The sequence below is a fragment of the Megascapheus bottae genome, chromosome 26, assembly GCF_031878675.1.
Source record: "Megascapheus bottae isolate mThoBot1 chromosome 26, mThoBot2.hap1, whole genome shotgun sequence".
NCBI lineage: Eukaryota > Metazoa > Chordata > Mammalia > Rodentia > Geomyidae > Megascapheus > Megascapheus bottae.
This window is the reverse complement of record NC_143534.1, coordinates 12,858,955-12,869,350: the sequence shown is the minus strand read 5'-3', so window position 1 is coordinate 12,869,350 and position 10,396 is coordinate 12,858,955. Positions and strand designations below refer to the sequence as shown.

At 43.9% G+C, this 10,396-nt stretch overlaps 1 pseudogene; it reads left to right on the top strand.

The window, feature by feature from the left end:
• Nucleotides 1-7,419: 7,419 nt before the first annotated feature.
• LOC150045966 (kinesin-like protein KIF9 pseudogene) lies at nucleotides 7,420-10,166 on the top strand (annotated as a pseudogene).
• Nucleotides 10,167-10,396: the final 230 nt, after the last annotated feature.

Sequence of the window (10,396 nt, the reverse complement as noted above, 5' to 3'; positions counted from 1 at the left end):
TATAGATTGACAGACCTGTCTGTCCACTGCCTGAATAAGCAGAAAATATCTGTTTTGATGAAATTGTTTGATCTTTAAAATTGAAAATGTTATCATTCATTGCTGGGTAGTAACAGCATATAAATAAGTTTTCTGTTCTCATAATAAAAATGTAAAATCTAATAATAAAAAGAAGAACCCAGCTGGTGCCAGTGGCTCACACTTATAATTCTAGCTACTCAAGTAGCTACTCAAGTCTGTGAGACTCTTATTTCCAATTAACCAACAAAATCCCCTAAATGGAGCTGTGGATCTAGTGGTAGAACACTACCTTTGTGTGAAAAAGCTCAGGGACTGCACCAGACTCCAACTTCAAGCCCTAGGAATATATGTATATGTATGTGTATGTATGTATATATGTATGTATGTATGAAAGTATCCACCCTCTCTGCTGTCTCTGGCTCCCTGTTTTACCTTTGGTGGTACTCAGGTTTGAACACAGAGCAGGCAAGCATTCTACCACTGAGCCACACCTTCAGCTTCTTATCATAATGATTACTTTTCATCTATGGTCTTTGTTTTTGCTCTAGTCTACAAATGTACTGTGATTCTCCTCTTCTATACTTCCTGCTATATCTGGATAACAGGTGCATGCCACCCTGTCCAGATTTTTCTGTTGAGATGCAGTCTCAGAAACTATTTTTTTCATGGTCTAGTTTTTAATCTCAACCTTCTGAGTAGCAAGGATGAGCTGTGTGAGCCACAGAACATAGCTGGGCCATCCTCTGGTTGAGAGAACATGTGCCTGCATGAATACAGGAGGTCTCAAGAGGGTGCACTAAATCATTTCCAACACATAATTTGGGGGGAGGCACATTCAAGTTATGAGTTTGTTTGCTTTTGGAATATTAAGTGGCTCTTCTTTCCATATCCTGGAGGTCCTTTCATTTAGCCTCATCCTATATGGCCTTATGTATCTAGGTGTTGAGCTATTGTAATCCTCTGCTAGGAGAGTCCAAGGTTTGTACTAATTATTACAAATGAGGGAAGCTATTGTGTTGCTCCTTTCTTTAGCAGAACAAATGCTATGTCCTTAGATGGAGGGCAAAAGGGAGGAGAAGAGGAAAAATTTAGGCAGCTTTCTGGCGTCTCTTGGTATTTTTTGTTATTTTGTTTAGTTTTGTTTTATTTTGGTGATACTGGGAATTGAACTCAGGGTTTTGCACTTGCTGGTCAGAAGCTCTACCACTTGAACCATGGTAATAGTCCTCTGAAATATCTTTTCTATCTTTTCCATTTTTCTTCTTTAAAAATGTTTAATTTTAAGTAATTGTCCAATGGAGTTTTCGTTCACATATTAGTTTGTGAGTATAACAATCCTCTTTTAAAAAACCATTTTGTCTTTAGTAGTTGTACAAAGGAGATTCCATTTAACAAGTAAGTTTTAGTACACAATGTGTTTAGATTGGTGTTATCCCTTTCAGTGTTCTTCCCATTTCTCCTAACCCTACCGATCTCCTCATTTTACCTAGTTCTTCTCTCTCTGTCTCTCTCTGTCCCTGTCTGTCTCTGTCTCTGTCTCTGTCTCTCTGTCTCTCTCTCTGTCTCTCTCTGTCTCTCTCTGTCTCTCTCTCTCTCTCTCTCTCTCTCTCTCTCTCTCTCTCTCTCTCACACACACACACACACACACACACACACACACACACACACACACACAATATTAGAAATACATTTGCATACCCTACCTCTCTCCTTTGACCTCTCCACCCCATTCACAACATCTTTCTGGGACTCATTTTGTTAAAATAAACCTCTTTTATAAGGGCATCGATCCCACTCATAGAGACACTTAATCATTGTCCAAAGACCTCTCAATACTAGTTCCTTGGGTTTTCGGTTCCACCATGTGAATCTAAGGGATTTATGCACTGAACAGTAGCTCCTCTAAGTGTGTTTATGACTACAGTGTGTTGCTTATATCCTTTAAGGCTCTATATCCTGAAGGAGCAGATAGACACACATATACAGCCCTTAAGAAGGGAAAATAAGATGATGAATGAGTTAAATGCATACCAAATGTGGAAGCAGCTAATTCCTACATTCCAAATTGAAAAACTGTGTTTATGGTGTGGCCTTGGCAGGGCTGGGAGCAGAAAACAGGCCAGATGGAAGGAGCCTTGTGAAATCACCTTAGTGACAGTGGAGATCGAGTGATTTGCTGACAAAATTCCCAATTGGGTACTGAAAATGTGGATTTTTTTTATGATTGAAAAATTTTATGAGTCAAATTAGATGCCATTAAAAACAACACTTAAATCCAAATGACTTCACTCATTTGAGGGCCAAATGGTTTTGTGGATCACAGTTGCTAATGTAAATTGCACTCGGCTCTGAGTCAAGAGCCACAGCACACTGGGGCCAGCACCTCTGAGGGAGGTGGGGTGTAGCCGGCTCCTACTGTGGACACTTGCAGCTCCTTGGAAGGATAGTGGTGAGTAAGAGAATTGGATCTTGGCAGGGATCCACTTAACAGGATTATAAATCAAGGTAAAAAAATGTTTTATGGTTCAAGAAGCTCGGAAAACACTAGGTAACAGCAAAATTGAAGAAGACTTTCAGCTTGGTGCCAGTGGCCTATAATCAGGCCTGTAATCATAGCTATTCAGAAGGCTCAGATCCAAAGGATGGTGGTTTGAAGGCAGCCTAAGCGGGAAAGATTGTAAGACTCTATAGCCAGTTAAACAGCTAAAAGCTTGACTGGAGGTGTGGCTCAGGTGGTAGTGTACCAGTGGAGCAAGTAATGAGTAGTCATGAGGCCCTAAGTCCAAAGCACATGGTACCAGCAATACATATAAATATATTACAGGGGCAGGAGTTTGGTCTTGTGGTAAAGTGCTTGCCTAGCATGCACGAAGACCCAGGTTCGATTGCTAGGTACCACATACATAGAAAAAAGCCAGAAGTGGTGCGGAGGCTCAAGTGGTAGAGCTCTAGCCTTGAGGAAAGCTTCAGTGCTCAGACCCTGAGTTCCAACCCAGGACTGGCAAAAAAAAAATTACAAAATGTATTCCCACACACATTGTATTTGTTTATATAGTTGTATACATACATATATATGTGCATATGTGTGCAAGAAACATAATTTATTTCCACATAACTGCACATGTGTGTATATGTGTGCAAGAAATATAATTTATTTCCACATAACTTCCACATAACTTCTCCAAAATTTTAACACAGTAATATGGGTTTGGTACTTACAAGAGTATTTCCCAAGTTTATCTATGCACGAACCCTCTTATTCAAGAGCATCCTTTACGACTTGTGGTGCACAAAGTATTTGGGAAGCAGTTTATTAGATAAAATGTTTAAATATCAGTTATAGCAGCAATCACCCTTATAATCTGTTATACAATGTGAGAGACTATGGGATTGTTCTGGAATTTGGTAATAATTGGACTTGGTGGCAAATATAAACAGAGTTTATTCTGAGTCAAACAGGTTGCATGGTTTCTTTAGTTACACTAAGGGATGTTGTCACAGTAGCAACTGTTCTCTAAGCATCAGTCAAGAAGAAAGACACAACGATTGGATCAATTCAGTTCTTCAGAAGAGCCGGTCCTAAGATGAGCTTAGATACACAAGAGATTTATGAGGTGAAGCTTCTCGACAAAAGTAGAGGAACAGGAGGCAATAAGTCTGATACTTGTAAAATGAAGGAGGAAGGAAGGAAGGAAGGAAGGAAGGAAGGAAGGAAGGAAGGAAGGAAGGAAGGGAAGGGAAAAAGAGGGAAAGCAGGAAGCAGAAACAGTGCCCAACAATGGTCCACTCCAGTACTTCCTCCCCCATTCCAGACAGAATTTGCTTTCATTTCTGACCTTAATTCTGGAGGAACTTCACATCTGTTCTTTTTTCAGACTCCTCTACGAGGTAAGGTCTACACTTGCTCCTAATGATTGTCATGATGAGTGAGAACTAAAGGTGTCAGAGACCAGAAAGGATGAAGGCTATAAAGTAAGGTGAAGAAATCCATTTAAAACTGAGCCTTGAATGTAGCTCAGGGATAGAGCAATAACCCAGCATGTTCAAGAATCTGTGTTCAATCTCCAGCACAGCAAACATCAATAAATAAAACAGCACGGGGATCGGAACCATTTTGTGCTCATAGATCTGGTTTCAGAATGATGTTTTAAAATGCATTAAATAAAACATTTATTATGAAGAATACCAATTATATTTAATATCATTAACGAACTTGAAAAATGCCCTTTTGATTTAGCAATGCAGGTGTTTCTTAGTGATGTCTTCATAAAATTTTGCTTTAAAGTTGGTAAGAAAATTGGGTTTCAAAATAGTGACTAGAGTGTAAATGCAATGCTTTGCGCTGTCTGCAAACCATTGTGATATGAAAATAGATGACATACCAATTAGTTACAAAGACATAGGTGTGGCAAATCCAACTGCAGTTTGTCACCAACATTCATAACCCAAGAAAATGCTAGATTTCTGTGTAAATATAATGAAAATAAAGTTATTCTCACCGGCCCCTCCTCACATATTCTATGAATGCCATAATAAAGTCATTGTTTTAAGAGGAAGGAAGATTACAGGTTTGAAGCTAGCCTCCGCTGCCTGGTCAGAACCCATCTCATGAGTTTTTGTGTATGTTTGTACTGATCCTGGGGTTTGAACTCAAGGCTTGGGCAATGTCTCTGAGTTTTATTTTGCTCAAGGCTGGTCTTCTTCCACTTGAGCCCCTGCTCCACTTTTGGCTTTTTGATGGTTAATTGGAGATAAGAGTCTCTTGAACTATCAGGCCTGGGGCAGGCTTTGAGCAACCATCCTCAGGGCTCAGTCTCCCGAGTAGCTAGGATTATGGGCCTGAGCCACCAACACCTGGTGGTTTTGTTTTAAAGAAGCATTGTGTTAAGAGTCTCAAAATACTTCTCAATGAGAAGAAGCCCAAAGATCACCTTTGAAAATGGCTTTTGTTTTTCTTTGCCTTTGAAAGGATTGTTGGGGGGGGGCCTTTGTCATTTTGGATGGCAGGTGCCTAATTGTTCTGTAGAATGAACCACTGTTTGTTGTTTGACAGCCTCTGGATGATGATGATGATGATGATGATGATGATGATGATGATGATGATGCTAATCCTGGGGCTTGAATTCAGGGTCTAGGCACAGTCCCAGAGCTTTTTTTTTTTTTTGCTAACACTCTACCACTTGAACTACAGCTCCACTTCCAGCTTTTTACCAGTTTGTGTGGTACTGAGGAATGGAACCCAGGACTTCATGCATGCTAGGCAAGCACCCGATGACTAAGCCACATGCTCAGCCTGTTTTATAGTCTTATAGGTGTTAGTGAAGGCTTGTAGGTGTCGGGAGAGACTTTCTCACCTAGGACTCTGGAACATCCAGGAAGCAAAGTGATTTCAATGTCTCCCTTTTAAAGTGAGGGTAGGCTCTACATTATTAATGATGCTTTATTTTGAAGTTTAATTTCTACATCTGCATTTGCTAGCATATAAAAATACCTTGACTTTTCTGTATTGTTTTTCTGTCCTGCAGTTTTTCTGCACTCACTCAGTTCTGAGAGATTTTGGATAAATTCCTTGGAGATGATTTTTTTCTACGTAGGCCATCGTGTCACTTGCATGTCGATACAGTTTTATTTCTTCCTTTCTGGTTTGTAAGCCTTTCATGTCCTTCCTTTCATGATGGAAAAACATTTCAACATTGTGTTAAATTAAAGGGATAAAATAAAATGTTCTTGCCAAACAAAAAAAGAAAAGAAAAGAAATGAAATAGGAAAAAGGTACAGGCTCTGCAGCCAGCTTTTAAAATTCAAATACCCTTGTTATTACTAGTTCTGCTGCCCTCTTAGAAAAATAGGGCAAGATTAATATTTACTTCACAGGATTTCCAGGAGGATTAAACAAAGGGCTTAGAGCGAACTGAAGTGTTAGCTCTTAAGAATATTTTTGTTATCCAAAGTCAACAAATTAGAATACTCTTCAGGACTGAGATGGTAGGAAAGATATCTATCGGGACTGCAAGGACTTCCAAGGACTTCCATGCTGGTTTCACAGCCATGGATGGATACAAGGTGTGGCTTGTTGGTTGAATACAAACTTTTGGATGAAGCTGCAATTTTTCTTTTTCTGCTAGACTAGGTGAATGTGCATATGGACACAAGAGAATTTTAGCCATAAAGCACCACTGAGAATCATCTTTTATCTATCTATCTATCTATCTATCTATCTATTGCCAGACCTGGTGCTTGAACTCAGGGCCTGTGCATGTCCTTGGGTTCCTTTGGCTCCGGCTTGCACTTTACCACTTGAGCCACAGCACCACTTCTGGGTTCTTCTGTGTTTATTCAGAGATGAGACTCTTATGACTTTTCCTGCCCATGCTGGCTTTGAATGGTGATCCTCTAGCATCACAGACACAATCATCTAGCACCCAGTGTCTTTAAGAAACTGTGAATCCTAAGCAGTGAGTCACTACAGTGGTGACAAGGATGCAGGGCATGAGTTGAGGGACAACAATGACAATGAGTGGTCAGGTTCATTATTTGTTCACTTGAGATAGACATTTCCACAGCTCTGTATAACTAGGTACTTTAGTATTTAAGTAATTTGAAAAGTAGGATGTGTAAGCTTATTTATGTTCAAAATTGGGAAGATAATCATGTTGATAAAAAAATGCTCTTCAGCCTGGGTTCACTCCTAGCAACTCAGGAGGGTGAAATCTGAGGATCAAGAGTCAAGCCTAGACAGAAAAAGTCCATGAGATTCTTATCTCCAACTGACCAGAAGTGGTGAAAGCCAGAAGTGGTGCTGTGGTTCAAAGTGACAGAGAACTAGCCTTGAGCACAAATGCTTGGAGATAGCACTCAGGCCCTGAATTCAAGGCCCATGACTGACAAAAAAAAATTAGTGGCTATTAAAATTATTTTAATTCTATGAGTATATGTAGGTTTGGAAATGTTGCTGCCATGGGGAGATGGAGGAGGAAGCAAATCTGGGATTTAAAAAACACTTGAGATAAGTCTTGTAAGTAATTTTCTATGGGTCCCTTATTTAAAAACACTTCAGGGGTTGGAGATGTGGCTCAGATAGTAGAGCCCCAGCCAGTGAGTAGAAACAAACAATACTGAGTTTGATCCTGGTCTCAAACAACAAAGAACAACAACAGAAAGAAATTAAAACACGTGAAACATTTTCTAGTCCTCTACAACGGTATCATTAATCCAAAATTATTTCGAATTCTCCCCTACAATTTTCAAAAGCAAAGACAGAATTGAAGCATAAGCCCCCCCTCCTTTTTTTAATCCCCCGACCCCTTCTGCCTCTGTCCTCTGTCCCCATCCCCCTCTCCCCGAACCGCAGCATCCACCCGTTGCCATGGCGACCGCGTAGACAACCGGGCCATGGAATTCCAGGATCGATCTGTGAAAGAAGGGCCTGAAGACCGAGGAACAGAAGTTGTCCGGAGTCTCTTCTGCTATACTTGACTGTGTTTTCAAACTGGAGGGGGCTTCCGGATCAATACCAATCCGTGGCCTTCGTTTTATGGAGGAAACTTATCCAGAGATGGATGAGAATGGGCTCGATGCCCACGGCCGTCCGCACCTCACCCAAAGTCCCCACACATCGGGTGAGAAAAAAGCTAAAATGGGTACTAGAAAAAAGGTGCACACGTTTGTCCGTGTCAAACCCACTGATGAGTTTGCCCACGAAATGATCAAGTATGGAGATGACAACAAAAGCATTGATATTCACTTCAACAAAGACCTTCGGAGAGGAGTTATCAACAACCAGCAGACAGATTGGTCATTCAAGGTGGATGGAGTTCTTCACGATGCTTCCCAGGACTTGGTTTATGAGACAGTTGCAAGGGATGTGATTTCCCAGGCCTTCGATGGCTATAACGGGACCATCCTGTGTTATGGGCAGACGGGCGCCGGGAAGACTTACACCATGATGGGCATTACTGAGAACTTCAAGCACCGAGGCATCATCCCTCGTGCCCTGCAGCAGGTCTTTAAGATGATTGAAGAACGCCCCACGCTTGCCATCACTGTGCGTATTTCCTACTTGGAGATTTATAATGAGACCCTGTTTGATCTCCTGTGCACGCTTCCTTACGTCGGACCCTCTGTCACACCAATGTCTATCGTGGAAAACCCTCAAGGAGTCTTCATCAAGGGCTTGTCAGTTCACCTTACAAGTCAAGAGGAGGATGCATTCAACCTCCTTTTTGAGGGAGAGACCAACAGGATCTTAGCCTCCCACACAATGAACAAAACCTCCTCCAGGGCACACAGTATTTTCACCATCTACATGGAAGCCCATTCCCGGATGTTATCCGATGAGAAGTTTATCACTTCCAAAATTAACTTGGTGGATCTGGCTGGCTCAGAGAGGCTGGGGAAAACAGGGTCTGAGGGACGGGTCCAGAAGGAAGCCACCTACATCAATAAGTCACTGTCATTTCTGGAGCAGGCTATCATTGCTCTTGGGGACCAAAACAGAGACCACATCTCTTTCCGCCAGTGCAAGCTCACGCATGCCCTGAAGGACTCACTAGGGGGAAACTGTAATTTGGTTCTAGTTACCAACATCTACGGAGAAGCCGCCCAGTTAGAAGAAACGTTGTCTTCTCTGAGATTTGCCAACAGGATGCAGCTGGTGACAACCGAACCTTCCATCAATGAAAAATACGATGCTGAGAGAACGGTCAAGAACCTGGAGAAGGAGCTGGCATTGCTGAAGCAGGAGCTGGCCATCCACGACAACCTGGCCAACCGCACCCTGGTGACGTACGACCCCATGGATGAGGTGCAGATTGCTGAGATCAACTTCCAAGTGCGGAGGTACCTGGATGGGACCCTGGACGAGATCGACATCATCAACCTGAGGCAGATCCAGGAGGTGTTCAACCAGTTCCGAGTGATCCTGAGCCAGCAGGAACAGGACGTGGAGGCCGCATTGCGCAGCAAGTACGCCCTCATCGACAAGAACGACTTTGCGGCCATCTCTGCGGCCCAGCGCGCAGGCATCTTGGATGTGGACGGACACTTAGTCGGGGAATCCGATGAACAAAGCTTTGGACTCGAAGTCACCCCTTCCAAACCCGGGAAGAAGTCCAAGAACAAGAAGATAAAAGATCAGATCAGGGTCCTGAAGGCCTTTCTGCCTTTACCCAGCTCCTCAGCCAGGAAGGACGGCGCCAGCAGCCCGGTGAGTGGCAAAGACTTAGAGATGATTTCCACCTCCAAGACCCAGCTGATGCTGCCTCCCAAAGACGCAGACACCAAAGACACGCTCTCTCGAGACCGCGAGACCCCCGGCTTCGAACCGGTGCCCGAAGACTCCCCGAAGGAAGAGCCGCGCCCGTCCAGGCCCAGCACGCCACCCTCCCAACCCGCCGCTTTCGAGGACTTTAAGAACGAGCGAGGCAGCGAGATCAACCGCATCTTCAAAGAGAACAAATCCATCTTGAACGAACGGAGGAAGAAGGCCAGCGAGATCACCCAGCGGATCAACGCCATCAAGAAGGACATGGATGCCACCAAAGAGGCCTTGGATAAGCAGAAGACCCGACGGGAGACAGAAGGCGAGTACCAGAGCAAGGGCCTGACGATCATAGACGAGGAGGAGTTTCTGCTGATGGTCAAGCTCAAGGGCCTGAAGAAGCGGTACCGCCACGAGTACCAGGAGCTGCAGGACCTCAGGGCGGAGATCCAGTACTGCCAGCGCCTGGTGGACCAGTGCCGCCACCGTCTGCTGACGGAATTTGACATCTGGTACAACGAGTCTTTCGTCATCCCTGAGGACATGCAGGTGGCACTGAAGTGGGGTGGCAGTAGTATCCGGCCAGGCCTGGTACCCGCCAACAGGGTTGTGTCTCTGGGAGAAGACGACCAGGACAGGTTCAACCAGCTCCAGCAGACGGTGTTGCCCGACGGACCCGAGTCCATCTCCTTCTATAATGCTAAAGCCGGGGCAGATCAGAAGGCCAGGCTGAGGCCTAGGGAGGCCTCGAGGCCGAGGACTGTCCAGGAGGTCCTGTGTGACAAAGCCTCTCAGCACGGGAGGCAGGCGGAACAAGGAGAGATGCGGCCTCGGTGAGGCTAAACAGGGATCCCGACCCAGGTTGGGCTGGAGGCACAATTACTCTAAAAGCACGATGGGCTTGAATCCAGCAGACCCTTAAAAAAAATAGTCTCATCACCAGAACCTGGAAGGACAAGACCAGCAACTCCAGCCTGTCCTAGTGAAACTACTATACCCCTACACCCCGAAATCCAAAGCTGGTACACTGCTGTGACACCCTAACAACAACACGCAATCCTCTTCTAGGGAGGCACAGGATAAAATGACTTCTACTCTGGACTACTCGAAGAACAC